This window comes from Camelus dromedarius, chromosome 1 (assembly GCF_036321535.1).
Source record: "Camelus dromedarius isolate mCamDro1 chromosome 1, mCamDro1.pat, whole genome shotgun sequence".
Lineage (NCBI taxonomy): Eukaryota > Metazoa > Chordata > Mammalia > Artiodactyla > Camelidae > Camelus > Camelus dromedarius.
In genome coordinates, this window is record NC_087436.1 from 48,665,597 (window position 1) to 48,688,870 (window position 23,274).

Genomic DNA, 23,274 nt, shown 5'->3' on the forward strand with positions numbered 1-23,274 from the left:
CATGTTCATTTATTGTAGTTTTTTTGTATTATTTTATTTGGTTAATAGATTTTTAAATGTAGAAGAGAATGAAACTCAAGGCACGTCTCAGGTTTTATTCCGAAACTGCACAAGTAAGAAGGAAAAACATAATCTGTCAGGCAGCCCTCCCCTGGGGACTCTGGTTAATGTTTCCAAGTTTTTCTGGAAACAATTACCTTCATTTCAGAAACACACTGGCTTTCTAGTCTATACCAGATCCCACCAGTTTATTTTGTTCATCAGCAACAGGTTATCAAAGAGGACAGATCTTCCTTCCAGCCCTCCAACCTGCTTTTCAGAGAATTAGAGCCAGATTATCTGCTTTATCTGGAAAGAAGCCTTTCCTGGTTATAGCAAAACCAGTTGTGTCCAAAGGTCTTGAATTTAGAGATAATTTAAGCTCTTAACAGAGGCTCTTTGAGAATAGTTTTCTCTCTGGAAGTTCATTAGAGAATGATTTTATTAATGATTTGCTCAACAGGCCACCATTTGTTCAAAAGGTCATAAAAGGTTTTTCTTACATTTTTTACATACAAAAAAATTAGATAAAACATAAATGTGTAATTAATAAATAATTATAAAAGAAATGCATAACATCTCTCAGGTCAAGCAATAGGACACCGCTAGACCCCGGAAGTTTCCAGTATGTCCCTTCCCAAGCATAACATCCTCCCTCCCCACTATCCTGACTTTGTTATAATTACTTCCTTGATTTCCCTACCTTTATATTTGGGTATCCCTAATATCATAATTTAGTTGATTTAATTTTGAACTTCAAATAAATGGAATCACACAATATGTGTTATTTTGAATGTGTCTTTTTTGTACATTATAGTTACTCGTTGTTGCCTATAACTATAATGTATTTTCCTCATTGCTGTATAGTATTCCATTGTGTGACTATAGCACAACTCATTTATCCTTTCTACTTTTGTTGGTCATTTGGGTTGGTTCCATCATTGAGCAATTATGAACACTACTGCTCCAGACATTCTTGTATATATGATCTGGGGCATAAAATTCCCCAGGAGGGGAAATGCTAGGATTCACCAAAGATGTGTATGTTCACCTCTCCCAGAGAGTCCATCTTCCAAAGGGATTGTACCAGTTTACACTTCCACCAGCAGTGGATGAGAGCATCTTCGCCAACAGTGTTTTATAAGACTTTTCGACTTCAGACTTGGTTTGGCTAAAAGCTTTCACCTTAATTTTTAATGACACAGGATTCTGAAACTTAGTATGATATCCTCACTGTATACCCTCTCTGCACAGCCTAACAGAGAAAGCAGCTCCATTAGTAACCCCTTCCGTGCAAGGTGGCAAAGTGGCCCAGTGTTTGGTTTTATTTAACGTGGTCCCAAGGCTCTTCACACTTTGGGACCTTCTCCTGCGCATGTGCTTCACTTTGTTCATATCTCTCTTAAGAGGTTGTCCTCAGAACTGAACATTATCTTTCCCTAATAATCCAGTGTGTGTGGAGAATCAGATTCAAGGAGAAATTATTCTGAAGCATCATAAAGATACGTCAAGATGCAGGCCACTTGCCAAGAGAGCAGAAGCAGAAGCAAGACTTGGCACCACTAGATTTTGTCTGCAAAGTGAATATGATTCTGATCACTTAACTATTAGGAAATTCTAGGTTTTCCCTTCCTCTTAGATGAACTGAAAAGTAATGGAACCACTTGTGAAGGGAGCTTTGAATGTATTTCTGCAGCCTCAGAAGACTGACATCCTTTGTTGCCTTCGCTTAGTGAGGCTTTGCTCTCTCTGCCTCTTACCATCTGTGAGGAAGGGAAGAGGGGCATCCTTTCTGCCGCTGCTTGAAGACTTCAATCAGAGTACAGTTGTGGGTCTTCAGAAGGTTTTATATAAAATAATGCTGGTGAGATTCAGAAAAACACTTGAGAGTGAATGGAGAGCATTCATTCTGAAGCTGGAAATGCACTTCGAGAAATACATGTATTTCAAGTGTTCTAATATAAGGAAATGACTGCCATTTATTGAACACATTCAAATTGCTGGGGCACTATATTAATTCACATACATGGTCATATTTTACCTCCTCAACCATCTTAGGCCTGAGTCCTCTTTCCCCTTCCTGTTTCTCCTCACCTACTTCAGCCTGGACCCTGCCTACTCATGGTCCAGTGCTCACCTTTAAAGTCCTTTCCTCCAAGGAGCCTCCCCTGACACTCCAAGACCAGGTTGAATCGACCTCTCATGCATTTCTATTGAACCCTGTAATTCTCCATCTCAGAACTTCATATACCATGTCACTATCTCCTTTGTTATATCTGTATCTCTACCAGATTGTAATTTCCAAGATAATGGAGACTGTTACTATGTGTAGTAGTAACTCACTACTATCTCAGTGTATGGTGTCCAGAATGGAGGCCAAATACATATTTATTTGTTTATACATATAAATATATATACATTTATTTATGCATATAAATATATATTTGTGTATAATGTGATTCTTTTTATTTTAGGGAGAAAGTAGGAAACTGAGGAAAAATTAGAGTCCTGGTCAGCCTGAACTCCCAAGGCTGTTTTCATCACCAGCAAAGGACCGTGTTTCCCAGTAAGTACCTTCTTCTCTGTAACAAGCTAGGCTCTAACCAGCTAGGCTCGGAGCTGGGTGCTTTACGCACTGTATGTTTCCCTCTTAACTCGCGCACTAACCCTGAGAGATAGGTCTTCCCCACTACATGTATTACAGATGATGAAACTGAGGCTCAAGGAATTTAATACCTTGCCCAGGAGTCAAGAGTTGAAATTCTTAGGCTGCCCCCTACTCACCTCCTTCCCCGTCTCACTTCTCTGAACAAACTAGCTGCACTAAATTTGGCTTTTGCAGAGGAGACCAGACTGCAAGAAGACAGAAGGTGCTTTGGAACTGTGGCTCAAATTCTTTCTTTTCATTTACTAATAACTCTTGGGTAAAATACATTAACAGAGCGATCTAATGTTATCTAATGATACATGAGAAAGGTGAATAGAACCACTGTGAGCAGCTCAGAATGGGGCGTTCAAACACAGACCAGCCTCCCCACGGTTGTGTAATCTGGGTCCATTCCTAAACCTCCCTGGGCACCTTTCCTAGTTTTCCGACCGAGGCTGACAATGAGGTGCCCGTCATAGGGTTGTGTGAGGCCTGAATGAAGTAACACACACAAAGCCAAGACACAATGCCTGGCACATGTGTGTGCTCATTAAGTGTGGGCAGGTTCGGTGGGAGCTTGTGTTGCCGGCAACAGAAACCCTTGATTCAACTAGTTTAACAACAACAGAAGGTACTATGTCAACTAATAAGGCCAAAGCTCAGGTGGCTCCATTGTTAATTTAGGGTTAATTCCTCAAGGGCTCACTGGCTCCTGCCCATTCCAGCTTCGACACTGACACCTTCACTTCCTCACAGAGGTTAATCCCCCTGCCTCACACTCTGAAGAGTTCTGCACGGAGGCCCAGGGCTTGACTTTACCAGGCTGAAGACATGTTTCCACCTACACCGGCTTCATTAACACTTAACGCTAGCTCAGACCGAAGCTGAGATGGCTACAGTCCCTGCGGGTTCATGCTTCTCTCCATCTCCCTCTGTCACCAAGAGCAGCACATTGCTGTTCCAGACTCCCTTCCCCATCTCCTCCTAAAACCTAAGAGTTTGTGCTTCTCAGGCCCCGCTGAGAGGCTCTGTCCTCCCTGAGAGCTGCCTCCGGTGCACGGGGCAAACACAAAATTTCCTGCAAGGCCTGCTCCAGACTTTTCTAGATGGGAGTTGGCTCATCTCTCGCTAAGCCATGGGGATGTGAGAGTGTGAATTAGTGGCACTGCCCCAGGAATTCATGTCCTTGGAAACAGTGTTCATCCCCAAAGTGATAATGGTTGAAATTCCAGACACAGACAAATCAGTGGAGTGAATATTTTAGTACAGGTAAACTCTTAGCTTTCCCCGTAGAGTTTGTCTTTTTTCTTTCTTGCTTTTTTTTTGTTTTGTTTTGATTTTTAGTTCTTATTTCAGAAGCAAAATCTCAAACCAGAAAGATTTAAAGATTCAAAAGAACAGAAACAGATAAGCATAAAAACATCCACAATTCCACGTTATTAATAATCCTTTGAGATAGATAGATAGATAGATATCACTGGGTTGTTTTTTTTTTACTCTGCAAATACTTTATTTTCAAACAGAGAATCTTACCCTATATTCAAGTTGGGAGCTGCTTTTCTAACAGCAATATAACATGAATATCTTTTTATGTTAATAGACGTAGGTCCTCAGAATAGATTTTAATGCCGAGTACCCCACTCTATAGGTGTAGTGTAATTTATTTCAGAAAGCCACAGCATGGGACAATATTTTGTCATTACAAACAGCATCTAGGTACATGATTAGGCAGGTGCATCCTTGGGTTTTTTCTTAAGTCTCATTATATCAGTAGGTACTCGCCCTTCCAGCTGTGCAGCTTTGAATAAGGAATTTCTTCTCTCTGACACCTGTTTTGTTCATCTTAAAATGGAAATGAGGCCTACCTGCCAGGGTCATAGCTTGGTATCAGTGAAGGAATACACACTGTAGAGCATTTCAGACAAGAAGTTGGTATTATTGTAAGTACTCCTGGATACAGTTCTCTTAGAATGTAAATTAAGCTGATGAGTCCTTGAGGAGCTCTGTTTACTTGTGTTCATTTTTAAAATGATCGTGGGCATTGTTCCACTTTATCTGGGTTTGCTGTGTTTGGAGGCCTCTCACTCACATGGTTTTTTCCCATCTTTCTATTGCTTCACATCCAAGAGATCTCATTTTAGGGGCCCAGGCTCTGATCACAAACCAGGCTCACTGCTGATGCACTTTTCCTCCAGAAATCTCAGTGTATGAGCTGACTTGGGCACCCTGGACTAATATTTAACCGAGCAGTACAAACCCTAAGTCATTGTCCGAGGCTGGATGGATTGATCTGGAATGTGAAGGTTGATTTATTTACTGGCTCCCTAACATGCGGGTTACGTTACCCATGCGTGGTCTTGCCGTGCAGGAAATGTGCACTCTTCGAGGCTGAGGCTTAAGTCAGGGCCATAATATTCTGACCCCACTGAGGGGTGATTTCCCACAGCACTAAAAAAGCTTTAAAGATACAGTAGCGGAGGAGTCCCAGCTTACTGAAGCAGAAACCTAGCGGAACAGAGCCCCAACGTTAGATTTTATCTTAAGTCCCTGAACCTTCTTCCTATAAACACGCACACACACATTCCAAATCCTTCTTTTTAAGGATCACCTCAAGTCCTTTATCTTCTGTAAACCTCCTCTGACCTTTTCCACCCTCTAAGATACCCCAGTCCTCTAACTTCTTTCAGCACCTCCCGGTCTTTGCCATACATACTGGCACTTAATTGAGAGCAGTCATCTCTGTTATTATTTCATGTCCACTGGGTTTGTTTCTGCAAACAGATAAGCAGTCTGAGGTGAGGGCCACATATACTCCTGAGCCAGAGTAAAGCCCAAAGTCAGTAGGTCAAGCAACTCTTTGGGTAGATTGATTCAAATAGGACCGGCATTTCCCTGCTTGTTTAAATTTCCATCCACCACCATTTATTAGCCCACATGCTCCGAGCTCCAGAAAAGGCACTTCATGGACGACGGCAATTCCAATCATTTCTGAGTCCCCATGAAGGAAACACCACTAAATATTCAAATTGCTAACTGTATCTAGTGAGCAGCTGAGGACTATTAAGACAACGAACTTTCCTGAGATCCACTCTCCTATCTTACAGAAGAAGATCTGGCCAGGAGAAGTTAAACGACCTGCTCAAGGTGACACAGATATTTTTCAGGCATCAAAATCACAGCCCTCTATGCAAAAAGCTATAAAACCTTTTTATTCCTCAGAGATGGGCACTACAAAAAAATATGTTGTTCAGTAAAATGGTTGTATGTTTAGATTCCACCATAGTAATAGACTCTAAGCATGTAATTCCTTTAGTTGTGTAGAAAATTCTAATTAATTAGCAGTTTTGTTGCCAAAACACGGCCTCTGTACCTCACTTACTGAATTGAGACTCCAGGACAGAGTTTTAGATAAAGTAGAAAAGGCAGCTTTATTTCTTTGCCAGGCAAAGATGTTCACAGTGGGCTAATGCCTCTAAGACTGTGAGCCTGCTGGGAGAGAAGGCAGGGGGTTTTAGAGTGAAAGTTCAAGAGTTCAAGGGGCAGAGCTAGTTTCCATAGAGATCATATACAGGGTAACAAATTGTTGTAAAGTTGTTTTGCAGATGCAGTGGTCCCCTTCCCTCTGCTGGGTATGACGCTCATCTCAGGCTTTGGGACTCTCTTAATCTTGTTCCTAGAACAAAGGATGCATGGGGAGGGGCTCCATGGAAAGGAGCCTTAGAGAAAAACTTGTGCAGTTTAAAGTCAGGTTGATAAACGCTTTTAGCAGGCTGAGGCTTAGGAGCTCCTGCTGTAGGCTGAGGCCTGCAGCTTGAACAACAGGATACAAGGAAACTGCAAGAGGTCAAAACAATTGCAGACATACATAGTTGAGGCAAGTTATAAACAACAAGAGGCACAAAACACCCAACTGCTGTTTCTGAGGTGTCAGGCTCAAGGGGAGGGCACTGGGGTCAGGAGCAGGGAACTGAGGGCAAAAGCAGGGCACTGAGCATGCTCCCCTCCTGCAGCACCGTGAGGGGTTTGGGTGGGCCATCCAAGCATCCCTCCTCTCCAGCCCAACCCTGGTCAGCAAAAGCATGAGGAAAACCCTGTAAACCATCATACAGCTAAACAGTTCCAAACACCAACACAGATATCAGATGGTCACCAATGACAATAGGGTCCTGCTTGGTTGCATTTTCTCAAAGAATTCTTAATATGACAGTTCTTTAAAGGGAAAAAAAATCCATCAAATAAATAAAAACTCACAGCTTTCTCTGAAAGTCTCCAATACTGTTGTGAGGACCAAAACCATTCCAGTTTATGGTAACATGATACAGCTCACAAATCGTACTTTCATTACCTGCTCTCTAAGGGCAACATTCAGTGTGTATTAGAAAACTGTAACTATTTTCGGCCTTAACGTGGCAGATTAGTGCACAGGTCTAGCTATGAAAAATGTTTGTGTGTCAAGGAAAGCTATAAGCACCACAGCAACACAGGCTGCTTTCACAGATGCACTGAGTGATAAATAATGAAGTACTTCTATTTTGCAACAGTGTTTTTGCACCTAGTCTGAGCAAAGCACAGTGTTAGCGGGTGTGGAGGAAGCACAGACAAATGAGTCATGGAAGCAGTCTTCAAGGACAGGAGCACAGCCCTCTGTGTTACAGGGACAGATAACTGGCTTAGACTACAGAGAGACTTGCCTGGCTCACATAACTCAAAGGCCAAGAGAAAAGCTAGCTTCAGGGAAGGCTTGATTTAGTGACTCAGCCATGTCTCCAAGGACCCAGGTTCTCTCTGTATTTCTTTCTGTTTTCTACAGGCTCAAGTTTATCCTCAGACTCTAAAGTTCTTGTGGCCACTCCAGATGGTCCCCTGATGGTGGCAAGTGGCTGCCACTGCCACAAGATTGTCACCCTCTCACCACGTTGTCTAGGGATGGAAGAGTCTCTGTGTTTGTTTTCTCAGCAATAACTGGGAGAGCTCCTTGGTTATGACCAGTGTGGGTATAAGGCCCATATTTAAACCCATCACTAGAGCAAGGGGAGTACTCTGTTCAGCCCAGGTCTGTGTTACTGGTCAGTGCCTGAACCACTTCCTGCTAACTGATCAGCCTAAGTGATCAGGTCTATCCTGGTGCTTGGGTGTGGTTGACTCCACTCAAAGCACTTGTCAAGAATGAGAAAAGAGCATTTTCACCTATTTAGCATCAGGCTTTCATTGTCTAAAAAGGGGAAAGGAAAGTAGGGAAGCAACCAACAAATGCCCAAGGGTAAACTTGAGGGAGGCAGATGTGGTGATGCTCTGACCAGGAGCTGTTTGTTGCCCCTTCAGTGATGCTCTCACTGCCACTGTGCAGACAACCATCTGTGCCACATGAGCTGTGGGATTCCCTTGGGAGAGGACTGCTGCAGCTTTCAGCTAGAGGATCGATTTTGCAGGAAGGTGGTTGTGATACAGAAGACGTGTTTCACTCTAGCTGAAGTGTTAGAGGCTAGGAACTAAAAAGCATGCATGATCAGAGCCATCTGAAGAAAATCAGATTTGGAGCTGTTACTGGGGTTAGAACCCAATGGTTCTATGTCCCACAGCAGCTCCCTTGGTGACCACTTCTTCAGCACATACAAATAACATACTCACAATGTTTGCACAGAGGTATATAAGGAGGTGACATGATGTTCAGTTCATCCCAGGGAGGGAAGCAGTATAGTGACTGGAAAGGGCTTTGGAATGGATGATGAAAGTCTTGGTTTCTAGTCTGGCCTGTGCTACTAATTCACTCAAGACCATGTCAACACATGGGCAGTGGAGTCAGTCTGTCAGTCAGCACAGTTCCTAACTGTGTGCCCTTGGGCAAATTACTTAACCTCTCTGATCCCAAATTTTCTCCTATGTAAAATAAGGATACTAATAATCCTTATTGTTACTGTGGAATCTTGCTATGCCCCAGTTTGCTCCCATGTAAACAAATGAAGGAATGATTTACACAGTAGTTATTAATCACTGGTGGATATAGAGGGTTGGTATTATATATGTGGAATGGAAAAAGATTGAGAAATAAATGTAGTTAATTGAAAATCACACAGAAAAAATTTGGAAGTGAACTCAGACCTCTTAATTCCATGTGCAGGAGACCTGGCTGCTGTGCTGTTCCTGGGAGGACAGGGCAGCCTGTGGTGCGAGGCCACGCACCAGTCAGACAGGACCCAGGGCTGGCAGGGTAAACCGAGGGGTCCCCTTATTTACAACTGAAGATTTCCTGCTTTACTAATTAATAACCACTGTTTCTACTCAAAGAGTGTGGAAGGCAGATGCACCAGACCCTATGTGGAGTGAAACCTTTTCAAACACTCACAGGGGCTATGCTCCCAGGCCCCTGTCTACTCTGCTGCAGGCTTTTGCCCCACCTAGGGGTGTACCTCCACCTTCTAAACGAAGTCCAGCAGTGCAGCCAGCCCTGCGGAACCCACGGTTTGGGTTGGAATTCTGGTTCCACCTCGTGACTTTGGACAAGTTATTAAAACACTCTGAGTATCGGTTCATTTCCTCATCTATACCAGAGGGTGTGGGTAGCAATGTCTTGCAGGATGGTTGTGGGATCAGTTCAATGCAGAGTACTTTGCTCCACTCCCATGGGGTCACATGGGGTCAGGGAGTCGGGCTTTATTTGCTGAAGCCCTGAGGGGTTAGGTGTTTAAGTGGAGACGTATTTCAGACATATGGAATCATTGCTATATTTTAGAATTTGGGCTCTGAAAATTATACTATCTTTTAAGTAAGAAATTTATTGAAAATGAGAAGTACCGTTGGCCCTCCGTGTCTGTAAGTTCTGTATTCATGGACTCAAAAATATTTATTCAAAAATGTTTTTTAAAATTTCAGAAAGTTCCAAAAAAGCAAAACTTGAATTTGCTGCGCAGTAGCCACTGTAATTGTATTTAAATTGTATTAGGTATTATAAGTAATCTAGAGATGATATAAAGTATATGGGAGGATGTATGTTATATGCAAATATTATGACATTTGATATAAGGGACTTGAGCATCCTTGGATTTTATATCGGGAAGGATTCTGGAACCAATCTCCCTCAGATACTGAGGGATGACTGTATTTAGTGTTATTGTTGCTTTAAAAGTGTCAGCTTTTGAAGTGTCTAGGTATTATTTTGAAACATGGCTGATGGATTGGTGGTGAACAAGACACAAATGCTAATAGAAAACATGGCTCAGGAACCCATCACAGGATTTCTAAGAGGGGAGAATCCCAAGGAGTCATTTGAATTCCCTGTGTATGTGCCCCCATCTCCACCCCTCCCACTCTAATCGTCTCAATTTCCGGGCTTTAAAATGGCACTGACTGTACACAGTACAACCGACTAGAGTAGTAACTGTCTAATACAATAAACAGCAAAGCAGCATGTGGTTTATTTGAAAAAATGTAAACTTCAGAGCCCCACTGCCACCTACTAACCAGTGTGACTTTAGGAGGGTTGTTTAAACTCCCTGGACCCCTGTTTCCTCATCTATAGAATGGGGGCAATAATACTTCTTTAAAATTTGTTGTGAAGTTTAAATAAAACATACATCTCAGCAGCTTAGCCCATAGTGAACAATCAATTAACAGTTTTTATTCTTTTTGTGTGTGTGTGTGGTTTTGAGGCTAATTTTTCTCTAGTTCTTTACCAGTGTTGGTGCATTCCTGTTGTCCCTACATTACCTTTTCTAGAGTCACACAACATGAAAAATGTGTAACTCATTTCTAGCACTGTCTTTCCCTGTTGGTTAATTAATAATTTTAGTTACTTTGGATGCCAAAGGATTACACTCTTTAGGAATCTGAGTCTTTTGGCCCACATGGGATTTGAATTCCCCATGCCTTTTGATTCATGGGAATTCTAAGATGACTGATACTCAAAAGTAAATAATCATGTTCTCATAACCACTAGCCAGTGGGTTTTTTTTTGTTTGTTTGTTTGTTTTTTTGTTTTTTTTTTTTGCCCTAGATCTATTTCCTGAAGAGAATGCATCACACAATGGTATTTCTACGTTTGTTGCTTTCTCCATCACGGAGAACACCCAAATCCTTTGCTGGGCTGATCTATATCCAGGTTAGAGACAGCTGAACATGCCTGGCATGGACAGAATTATGTTCCCCTAAAAGCCATATATTGAAGTCCTAACTACCCCCCCATGTGATTATATTTGGAGATAATTAGGTTAGATGAGGTCAGGAGGGTGGGACCCTCATGATGGGATTTGTGCCCTTATAAGAAGAGGCACCAGAGAACTTTGCCATGAGAGGATGTAGTAAGAAGGTGGTGGGCTAGAAGCCAGGAAGCAGGACCTCTTCAGGGAACCCTGTTGGCTGGAACCTTGACTGGGGCCTTCTATCCTCCATAGGTGTGAGAAACAAGTTCGTGTGTTTAAGCCACTCACTCTATGGTATTTCGTTAGATTAGATTAAGATAATGACCATCCATATTGCTCCCCAAGCCGACTGTACAGTGAAAATGGGGAATTAAAACCCAAATACTGCTCTTTTATTCGAAAACTAGCTATAGGGATGAAATTTCATTGTATGTTGATCTGTTGTTCTGAAAATAACTGATATATTGTATACATAAAATATGTATGCTATGCCTCATAATACAAGTGCTAGTCATTCAAAGATCTAAGTGTTTGGAGGCAGGGTCTGGTATATATGGATATGTGTATATATATATATATATGTATGTATGTATGTATATGTGTGTGTGTGTGTGTGTGTGTGTATGTATGTATGTATGTATGTGTATATATATATATATATATATCGCAGACCCTTGAATAACGTGGGATTAGGGACACTGACCCTCCCCGCAGTCGAGAATCTGAGTATAACTTCACAGTTGGCCCTCTGTATCTGCGGTTCTACAACATGGACTCGAACCACCACAGGTCATGCAGTACTGTAGTATATATATTTAATGAAAAAGCATCTGCATTTAAGTGGACCAACACAATTCAAGCCCATGTTATCCAAGGGCCCTCTGTATATGCATAGAGGTGTATATAACAAACAAATTAACATAGGCAATCCAAATAAGCCACCAGTAATAAGAATAAGAGTGCTAATGATAATACTACTAATAAAAATGACTTCCTACCTATTGAATGCCTCATATGGCCAGATGTTGTGTTAAGTGCTATACAAATATTATACTATTCAAATTAATATGCACGAATCCTGACGAAAGTATTGTACTCTTTCTTTCAGATAAGGAAACTGAGGATCAGAGAGGCTGACTAATTTGCCCGATATCACACAGCTGGTAACAGACAGAGATGCATGTTATCAGTGTGAAAACGGCCTTGACGTTGATGATAATGAGAGGCCTCCTGGGCCCATGAGCCAGGAGACCTGGGCTGCAGGCTGAGGATGAAGCACCTTCAGGCAGAGGTGAGCAAGTGCACAGTTAGCGCGGAGGGGGCGGGCAACCCTCAGCCCCTTATTGCCCACTCCGTGTACCCCACCCTTTCTGAGGCAAGCACAGACCAACAGGAGAAAGCAGGGGGCTACAGCCACTGCTTTTGGTGACATTGTCATGGTGACAGGGCCCTGTGATTCCACCGTTACTCCAGGGACTTATAGAGGCCTCACTGAAGCTCCCAGGGGCAGGCACTTCATTTCCTGTGAGGTATCTCATTCAATAAACTTGCACCCATCACCAAAGAGGTAATAATAAATATCTTCCTTTCCCTCCCCTCCTTTCTAGGCCAAATCCTTGGCCAGTGCTAACAGGAGGTTGGGGGAAGTTTTTGACGAGGCGCCCCTCTGGGAAAGCAGGACATTTTAGCTGTTTTATGTCCCTTCTCTACATCCTGCATTGGCCACACCACTTTCCTAGTCATATAGGGCCCACTCCCCTCTTTGTAATAGAGTCCTTGAGTTCACATCACTGAAGTCTGGGTTGGTCAAAGTCATGGTTCTTAATTTGGAGGGTAGCAATTTGGGGCCACATTGTTTCTCCTGTCTCAGATACCCTGGGAATCACTAGGAGCTGAGAGCCAGCTTGCTTCCCTCAGGACCGCGGCCAGCTGATCCTTCTCTGTCAGCACGACTCACGGAGGATGTCCACCTTTTGGGTCTCAGAGCTGGGCCCTGGGCTCTCGCCAGGCATGTTTTTAGCAGGTTTCTGGAGCCTGGCTTCCTGCCCAGAGTTTCCACTGAAACTCTGGCACCCCTGCTGGGATTTGGCTGGAACCAGGAAGAACTAAACTTGGCTTGATGGCCCATATCCCAAATGTCCTCATTTCACAGGACATCCGGCTTTTTTCCTGCTTTCCTGAGCAGGTCCCATGAAGTTGCTCACAAGCTCTGCTGCCCACCATCTCTCCCTGTGAGGCCGATCCAGGCTGACAGCACTTGATTGGTAATTGAGGATATCCATTTCTAGCGCCCCTCTCTCCGCTAGACAAAGAACAAACTAAAAAGACCCAGTTGTCAAATAGAGTCCAAAACACTAGTTGTATCGCTGCTGAGCAAGATTTAAAAAGGCAGCTTGGATCTGTTGGCTGGCACCATTGTCCCCTCCAGGGGCAAGGTCTCCCCCGGGGGGCTTACAAGATTGAGGAAAATGTGGAAACGACAAGGGGGCAAAGAGAGACAGAAGTGAGGCCCCGTTAGCCCCACCCAACAGGGAACCGGGGACCAAGATTCTGGCTGGACAACAGTCACTGCTCCTGGGGGCGGACGGAAGGGAGGGGAAAGAAAGGAAAGTGCGGTGACTTCCCTGCTAATTCTGAAAAGGGAAAGTTTCTAAATTTGTGGGTTGGCAGGGACCCAGGGAAGGGGGAACAGCAAACACCACCCACCCTACTCTGAACTCCGTTCCCTACACACATCCGAGAGTTGTATGGACAAGCAGCTAAAAAAGGACACAGGTAAGAATAACAAGGAAGAAAAAACGTATAAGGATAGAAGGAAATATGAGAAATATGAAACATCCTGAAGAATAATTCAAGGACCTAAACGCTTCCTATCTTTTAGACAGTTTTAAAGTTACCAAACATTGCTGAGATGCAAATACACTGAGGCTACAGAAGAAGGAGTGGAGGAGGATGGTTGACATTCTCAGGTAAACTGTACACTCAAAGATATCCCTTTCATGAGTTTTGCTGATGCTGAAGTTAAAGAAGTTTTTTTTTTAAATGGAGGTACTAGGAATTGAACCCAGGACCTTGTGCATGTTAAGCATACACTCTACCACTGAGCTATAATCTACCCCCCTGAAATTTTTTTTAATGAATGATATTTTTTAGTAAAGCAGTTAAGAACCTCATAAAGCACGATTATATCTTCATTATTCAGTTAGTTCAGGATTTTAAATTACTAAACTAACCAGATTAATCTATTTTCCAATATAGCACTTTTCATCTACTCTGAAAATGTTTAGAAGTGGCATTGCCAGGTCAAAGGGAAATCTTGTACCTTGGACAGAATAGGCAGTGATCTCATATCAGGAGCTGCCAACCACTCCCACCAATGGGAGGATTTCCTTCATGCCCAAAGAAATCACAGATTTTGTATAGTAGGAGATCAGGAGGGCAGGAATCGAGCCAGTTTTCCCAGTGAGCGCTGCTAGTAGGCCTCCCCAGGGGTGTTCTAATATGGCCACACAAACTGCAGCAGCAAACCCCCCCCCAAAACAAAAAACACTTGTTTAGGACAGCTGGCTAATCCTGGATGAATCAAATTGCAACCAACTTGAAAAGATGTAGACTTGGTAAGAATAGCAGTGCACACTTGACAGAATTGCCCATTAATACTGTTTTTAAAAATACCTAAAGACTTAACACTTTTATAAAAATAACTTGGTATTCTTTGCATACAAGTGCAACCCATTACAGGAGAAATTTATGGCCACTCCATTGCTCAGTGATCTCATAAAAAATATGAATAGAGAGACGTTTGCTTTTGAATATAGGGTAAAAGCTAGCACATCAAAGTGGAAACAATATTTTGCAAAGTTTCCCTCCCAGGATTAGCGCAGCTCTTTGAAAGTTTGTTGTCTGCAGAGGAACTTTCTTCTGATCTTGGAGGAACGAGAGGAAGAATTCTAGGGTTTTGATTTTCATGCAGGAATTGTAGACACAAATCACTTTTAAGCATATTATAGGGCAGGATTTAGGATAATCTTTATGGATTACAAATCAGATGTATTTAAATGGAGCATTGGTTGATTACATGTACGTGATTACATTGTGTAATACTTTAGGAACCATCTTGCTGGGCTCTCCCGCTCCTATGCTGGCTTTGAAGAAGCCCCATGGAGCCCCATGTGGGAAGAAACCATGGAATGCCTCAAGGACTTAAGGGCAGTTTACAGCCTTCATCCAGCAAGAAAATGAGGCAGATGCAAGGAGCTGAATTCTGCCAACAACTACATGAGCTTGGAAGTGGATCCTTCCATAGTCAAGTCTTGAATGATGCTGCATCTCTGACTGACATCTTGATTGCAGTCTTGTAAGACCCTGAGGCAGAGAACCCACTTACACCATGCGTAGACCCCTAACTCATAGAAACTGTGAGAAAACACATGTGTATAGTTTAACCTTCTAAGTTTGTGGAAATATTGTTAGACAGTAATAGAAAACTAATGTAATCTATTTGCTATAGTGGAATGACTGTCAGTCATTGGTGTCAGAGGATATCTTTAAGGAAGCCCATGAAAAAGTCAAATGGGCAGGTGGCGGTATAAATACCTCAAGTTAAAATGATGCCAAGTATGTAACTCAACCCAGGACCTATTCCCCATATAGGCTGTAGGAGCGTTGGGGCATTTACTGGGGCTTCATACTCTTGCAGTAACTCATCCATACTTTGGAGATACAGAATTCTATACTCCCCAAAAGACCAGAAAATTGACGCTCTGCAGTATGTTCTCATCACGCTGTGAAAGGACATTGGGAAAACTCCATTTCCCACATACTTCTTATTAGACCAAAAAGATACCTTTAAAAATTAACTAAAATGCAAATGCAGAAACAGCAGGTACATCTTTCTCATTCCTTAAAGCAAAGAACAGACTTCTTCAAAACAGAGGTTCAAAGGTCACTATTTTTCTTCTTTGTTAGCAACATAACATGGTGTGGGCTGAAGAAACTAGAGAAGAAAAAACTGCTTACAGCAAATTTTCTTCACCCTATTTTGTTTTGTGCTTCTGGAGCAGGACTCCTCCAGGTTAATGGTGCTGCCAGATCCAAAAGGTCCTTTGGAGCAATTCAATACAGCTGGAAACTGCTCTGACAGCCGCCCGTGACAATGAGAGAGGAAGAGGCCCACGGAGACTGTAATCTCACATTCCCCTGTGGCTGAACAGATAGTCGAGCTTTTCTCCTAACCTCAGGGTAGATATGTTACAAAGCTTGACTCCATTCGACTTCCAGATGGGAACCAGGACCTTTGATTTGTAAAGAGGCATCTACTCTGCTTGGAGAAGATCAAACTGTATGTAATATGAGGGAGGATTGTGTGAACTGACCAGATTACCCTGCATCAGAGGTAATGCTGGAAGTTGGAATGAGGACTCCTAGCTCTGAAAGCCACGTAACCATTTAGAGCGTTGTTTGGAAATCAAAGTACAAACCAGCTCTAGGATGGCTGATAGGTCTCAGGGTTTGAATCTAGTCTGAACTGATTGGGAAGGACTTCCTGAAAGTGGACTAGAGAAGGAGCTCGAAGGTGAATCCACTGGGACGGAAGAGTGATGTGGGCCATGTGTGCTTGGAAGTCAAAGAGCAGTGAGCCGGAGGCCCGGAGGGCTGGCACTTCGAGATCGCACAGGATAGCTCGCTAAAGGAGCCCTACAGGAAGCTATAGACTACCTCCCGAATAATTCTAACCTCTGTTGAAAAAAAATCTTTCTTTTGTTCAATGAACACAGTCAAGGCAAACAAATCAACACCTTTTAAAGCAGAATAAGGCAAGGTGTTACTTGTTTTTGTGTTTGTTTATTTGTTTTGTTTTCAGCTATCATCCAGCAGTCCCTGGACTTGGGGAGTTTTTATGAAGCATTTAATCCTAAGCAATGCAATTTGGGCTAACATCCTGCAGTTTAAGTAGCTGTTGAAGTAAGATGCCATTTTAAAGCAAACCAATATAGAAAATAATACACTGTTCTTTGCTGATCAGAAGGGCTCCACAGTCATTTAGAGATTCGACTGAAAGTTATTTTTCCAACACTGGCACTGGGCTGGCCACAAATTTACCAGATTTTCTATCTCCCATATGGCTCATAGGCATTTTGCCTTCTGTGGTAAACTCTCAGAATGAAGCTGTTATCCGCAAAGGCATCTAGTTAGGGTCCTCACTATTATCATGCTTTAATTACCCAAGACTTTGCAGAATAACCCACTGAGCTCAACTGCAGAAGCTTCGAACCTACAAATTTCCACAACTGTCTATTGCTAATTGCCCTGCAAGTGTCCAGCAGAGCAGCTGGGAGGGAACAGCAAATTTTTTTCCCTTTTTTTAATATTGTTTTTCAATGAAAAGTTTTTGGATCTAAAAAGAAAGATTCCTATTAGCTTGTTTCTTCCCTAGTTCTGTTTCTAAAGGACTCCCAACTATGAAGGCCTGGCTGTTCTGGGAATCTAAACTACTGTACTACAGCCCAGGCCTCCAGGGAATGTTTCCATGGTTCACTGGAGCAAATGAAGGAAAGAGGCCAGCAATTACGAACAGATTGTGAATCATTTTCTACAGCATAATTAGGCTTCTGGAATCCCTAGAGGGCCCGTCCACGGAAGCAGTCCAAAGTCCTGGAGAAACAACTCAATGTTTATGGTTCATCCATTCAATAGAATATGATGCAGCCATTCAAACTAGGGGGCAGAGGCATGTCCAACTTCAGGGAAAGCTGTCCACAAAGATTCATAGGTTTAAATAAAAAAGTCTGAGAGAATATATACCCAAGTAGCAGCCATGGCAATTTCCAGATTGAGGTGTAATGTCTTCCTTCTTTCCTTCCCTCCCTACCTCCTTCCTTCTTTCCTTTCTTCCTTTTTCTTTTTTTTTTTTTTTTTTTTTGAATTTTATCAATATTCTATAGTAAGCATTTATGACTTCTGAAATTTTCAGAAATGTTCCCTGGGTTCTCTGGGTACCATTGAGTGGATATTCAGACCTCAAAGCCTCTTCCTGCTCTGGCTTTGCCCCACAGCCCTGCAGGACCCCTCTGATTTGTACTGTGGCTCTGCAGTAGATAAGAACATTTTGAAAATCAGACCTGGTAGCTACTGTCCAAGTGACCTTGGCAAATTTGGTTACTCAGTGACCCTCCGATTTCTTGTCTATGAAATAAGGAACTTAATACTACCTACACTCAAGCACTGCGGTCACATGAGGGAATTGTGTATTATCAAATGAGGCCAAACGAGATAGTACATGGAAAAGCATTTATGAACTGTAAACAGTGTGCAATTTTTAGCTCTTATCATGATTTCCTTGCTGTCCACACAGGGGCAGGAGAGGTCAAGAGGGCCCAAGCCCAGGGTGGCAGGACTGCCTCTTACAAGAGGCTCAGTGTGGTATTGTCATCATTCCTTTCCGACAGAAATGCTGTTATCCAAATCAGTTTCCCTAGTTGTCTCAATAATGCATTTCTATTTTCTCCCAATTCAGTATTTATTCAAAAAGGCTTTTAGAAACACTAGCTGTGAAACGCGAGGAAAGTGGTATACAAGTAGAACAGCTTATGAAAGGTCCCGAGATGTTACCAAATGTGCACAGTGGCTGCGGTGTTTGAGAATTACAGTGCCAGGGCCACAGCGTTCAAAAGCCTATTCTCTAAAGATGCCCTGGACTTCTCTGTGTGCCTGGTCCTCTGCCTGTGGTTAGACTGAAAACAACCATATTAATAAAAGTTGCAACTCAAAATTGCCCTTTTGACAGTAAATTGTTGGCCCCATGAAGAATATTAGCCTAAATGAATAAGCTTCACTGCAAAAGAGAAAAATGCAGGTGCATCTTGCTTGTTATTCAACTGTCTACTCTCGGCTTCCTCACAATGCAGGCATAGATAAATTCTTTTACACTTAGAAGCTATTTGATTGAAATTCTAAAAATATGTGCAATGATAGATAAGAAATATAGTGTATCAACGACTCCAGCACACAGGCATACGTTAAAGCCCTGTGCATTTTATTTTTCAAAGAAAAATCGCAGATTGTGCAATGAAAACTCACAAATCCTTCACTTTGATTTACCAAATATTAACATTTTGCCTCATTTGCTTTATTTTTCTCCCTCTATATTCACATTGTTGCTGTTGTTGTTGAACCTTTAGAGAGGAAGTCGTGAATCTTAGTTCTTATGGGTCTTCCTCTATTAATTTCAATGCCTGAAATTTGTTTCCCAAACATAAAAATATTTTGGAGTTTTCCGCTGCATCCAAAACTCCTCCTCCATTTAACTTTTCAAGAGGATAATATGCCTCTTTGCAGCTGAGCTTTTGGGTTCCAAGACCAGCCCTGCCCCTTCACAGCAACATGCCCTTTAAAAAGTCGCTTAATATTCCTCCAGCTCAGTTTTCATACCTGTTGTGGGAGGTGATTACGTATATGTCCTTGTATTGCAGTGAAGATTAAATTAAATAGCATGGAAAGCACTTTGTAAACTGTAACTTTTCTGTGTATCTCCAAAGTGTTGTTATTCACAGTCCCAATGAAACAGAATTGACTCAGGTTCTCCTAATTATGAATTGGCCTGAAAACCACTTTTCAGGTATTTGGCAGTGCCTGCAGCAGTGTGGGTGTTTGCAGGCACTCACAAAGCCATTAGGAAAGGCACGGAGCTTCCCTGGGGGTTACGTCCCTGCCTAGGGTTACTGCCGACCCTCGGGCAGTGGTTCTCTAGTATTAGCATCACAATTACTGCAGGGCTGTTACCACCCAGACCGCTGGGCCCCCACCATTAAATTTGGTGAAGTGGTGATCAGGTTTATTTATTTGTTAATGGAGGAACTGAGGCCTGAACCCAGGACCTTGTGCATGCTAAGCATGCTCTCTACCGCTGAGCTAAACCCTCCCCCCTGGATTTTGATTCAGTAGGTCTGGGATGCGCCTGAGACGCTGCATTTCAGACACTTCCCTGGTGATGCCGACGCTGCTGTTCCAGGACCACACTGTGAGAACCCACTGTTCTAAACTGTGGTAAGCCTGGGTAGGTTATTCTCACAGGTACTCCTATGTGGGAAAGGCTAAGGTCTGTAGAAAAGCTTTACACTCTGAAGTGGTGCCTCGCAAACCTTAATAGGCATACAAATCACCTAAGGATGCTTGGTATCTGTGGCTTTTGCTTCATTAGGTTTAAGGTGGGCACGTGAGTCTGTTTCTAAAAGCACTCAGGTGATGCTTATGTGGCTCGTTCACTGACCATACTTGGACTAACAAGGGTGAAAGGTACAGCTCATGGCTAATCATTTGATCTCTATTAAAAAGAAAAAGAAAAGGCTGTTTCCTGTTTATTCCTAAATATCCCAAGCTTCCTGCTGTCAGTCTCCAGCTCTTCAGATTACTTGGACGGCGCATTCAACCCTGCAGGAACCAAGGTATGTTCTGTTTTGTTTTACTTATCGTATTTAATAACATATTAGAAAGAGCTTATAAAAGTACATACAATTAAAAAAGATAACTAAAAAAGTTCTGCTTTGCATCCATGGCTCTTGACTGCCAAAGAAACAAAACTAGTTCACGAGAGGGGTCAGACTACTGACCTGTCATTTAAAATGCCTTGTGAATTAAATCATCACTCTCCCTCTCAACCTCAAATTAAAAAGTCATCTCAAATATTTTGCATTTTTGATTTGTGTGAGACAGAGTCAGAAGAACTGTTTCAGAGGCAGAACTATTAGAATTCATTAATGATTTGAATAAATAGAAATAAAAATAAGTATTAAAAAAACAGTATCAGATTTCAAGGATTAATGACCTTGATAAAAGATTGCTTTTATTCAGAGAAGGGTGGGATTGACAAGGGTAGGGGGAAGGTTTGGGGGAAAGGCAAAGGCAGAGGAATAATAATAAACTGTATTCATACAGTTTGGGACTTAGCAAGTCCGGGGCAACTTGGATTTTTCCAGTGATTGGTTGGAAGTGTAGGAGTGCAGTTTATGGAGGCCAGAGAAGAAGAGGATTTTAAGGAAGTGGGTTCAGGGATCACCACTGTCCAGTGCTGCTGGTATGATGGTGGATGTGGGTTGAACGGTGGAACCATAAACAAGATAACAAACAGCCTTCGAAGAAGCAGTTTTGGTAGAACGGTGATGTTAAAGTTCAGAGTGAAGTGGTAGTAGGAGAGCACTGAAGAGGTGGGGAGAGGGGGAGTGGAACGAGTTTGTGAAGAAATTTAACCTCAAACCAACACTTTCCTGAGTCAGCAGGGGAGCTCATTAAAACACAGATTGCTGGGCTTCACCTCCAGAGTTTCTGACTCTGCAAGTCAGGTATGGAGCCTGAGGATGCACGATTCTAATACATTCTCAGTATGGGCACTGCAAGGTTTGAAACCACTCTTTGGAAATCATTGGTTTAGAATCATTGATTAAGATCAGGCTTTTGCAACCTTGGCACTACTGACATTTTAGGCCAGATAATTCTTCGTTGTGTGGAGCTGTCCTGTGCTTTATAGGATGGTTAACAACTTATCCGACCTTTACCCACTGATGCCAGTAACACCTCCAAGTTGTGACATCTAAAAATATCTCTAGTCATTACCAACTGTCCCCGAGGGTCAAAATTACCCCCAGTTGGGACCCACAATGTTAACGAATTCAACACATCCTGAAAAGACTGTCTGTGAGCAGAATCAGAACACCTGCGGGGGCTTGGTCTGGAAAATGAAGGTAGGCATGGAAGTAGAGTAGCAATCTATGCTCTCAGAAGTTAAACTACCTGATTATGAGTGAGGGCTCAATTTTTGGCTTTTAGTGAATGAGCCCCAAATAATCAACTTGGAATTAACCTCCACTGTTAACTCCAAGCTGCTTTCAGGTTTCTACATCCTGGAGCCCTGAAAGGCATTTCTAGTAAATTATCCCCAGTTCATGAATGTCCCTTTGTCTTCTAAAATGTGGGCTTCCTGGATCACTGCCTCATTTATATTTGTGTCTTCAGTTATGACTTTCTTATTCTGAAAGGCCCTGCCATTTGTCAGACAAAGCAATGTTCTGTACCGGGTTAGCAAATTTAAGTATGCCGTGAGCAAAAGTTTTGTTTTTTATTATTTGTGTCTTCTAGGCAGCGTTTAGTTCAATCTTGCTTTTCTCATCTAATCTGACAGTCTCTTGAATTAGAATGTTTAGACTATTTATACATTATATGATTACTGGTAGAGCTGGGTTTAAATCTACCCACTTGCTCTTTGTTTTCTACTTGTCATCATCTGTTTATTTTTTCTCCTTTTTTTCTGCTACATGATTTGAAAATTTTAAAAATATTTTATAAGATGAAACACATCTGACATAAAATTACCCATTTTGAAGCAAACAATTCAGTGGCATGTCCTATACTTGAAGGGTGTTGAAACCACGACATATATTTGGTTCCAGAATATTTTAATCACCCCAAATAAATCCCTTACCCATTAAGCAGTTACTCTCCATTCTCCCTCTGGCATCCACCAATTTACTTTCTGTTCCTTTTGATTTATCTATTCTGGATATTTCATATAAGTGGAGTAATAGAATGTGACCTTTGTGTTTGACCCCTTTCACTTTGCATAATGCTTTTGAGGTTAATCCGCATTGCAGTACATAAACAGGGCTTCATTCCATCTTGTGGCTGAATAGTATTCTGTCATTAGATGCACCATAATTCGCTTATCTATTCATCTGTTAATAGAGATGTGGTTATTTCCACCTTTTGCTTGTTATGAATAGTGCTTTTATGAAAATTTGCGGACAAGTATTTGTTTAAGTGCTTGTCTTAAAAACCTCGGGTATAGACCTAGGAGTGAAACTTCTGGGTCTTAGGGTAACTGTTTAACTTTTTGAGAAATTACCAAACTGTTTTCCACAGTGGTTGCTCCATTTGATAGTCCCACGAGCAATATTCAATTTCTCTACATCGTCACCAACACTTGTTACGTTCCATTCTCTTGATTATCACCTACTTAGAGGATGTGAAGTGATATCATATTGTCGTTTTAATTTGCATTTCCCTAATGACAATTGTGATATTGTGATTTATAATGAGAAATATATATTCAGTCTTCGTTCCTGTTTCTAGCACAGAACTCCTAAAACCCTTGAAATTTCTTAAGTGAGGTGAGCAATAATGATTCTTCTGTTATGTTAATGGAGTGACTTTTGAACCACACCTAAGGATGGGGGCTGGTTGCCATGAGATCTAACTGTGATTAGAGGGTTGGAACTTTCAGCCCTACCTCTGGACCTCTGGGGAGGGGAGAAGGGGATGGAGGTTAAAACAGCCACCAATCACCAATGATTTAATCAATTATATCTGTCTAGTGAAGCCTCTGTAAAACGCCAAAAGATCAGGGTTTGAAGAGCGTCTGGGTTGGTGAACACGTGGAGGTTCTGGGATAGGCGTCTGGAGAAG

At 42.1% G+C, this 23,274-nt stretch overlaps 1 long non-coding RNA gene across 1 annotated transcript in view; it reads left to right on the plus strand.

Moving 5' to 3' along the window:
• LOC116157737 (uncharacterized) overlaps positions 1-20,476 on the plus strand; it is a 32,850-nt gene extending 12,374 nt beyond the window's left edge. Inside the window, exons 3-6 of the long non-coding RNA XR_004141880.2 lie at positions 2,514-2,605; positions 11,930-12,112; positions 13,703-13,790; positions 14,931-20,476. This is a non-coding gene — a long non-coding RNA (uncharacterized LOC116157737). The remainder of the gene's footprint in view (positions 1-2,513; positions 2,606-11,929; positions 12,113-13,702; positions 13,791-14,930) is intronic.
• The last annotated feature ends 2,798 nt before the right edge of the window (positions 20,477-23,274 follow it).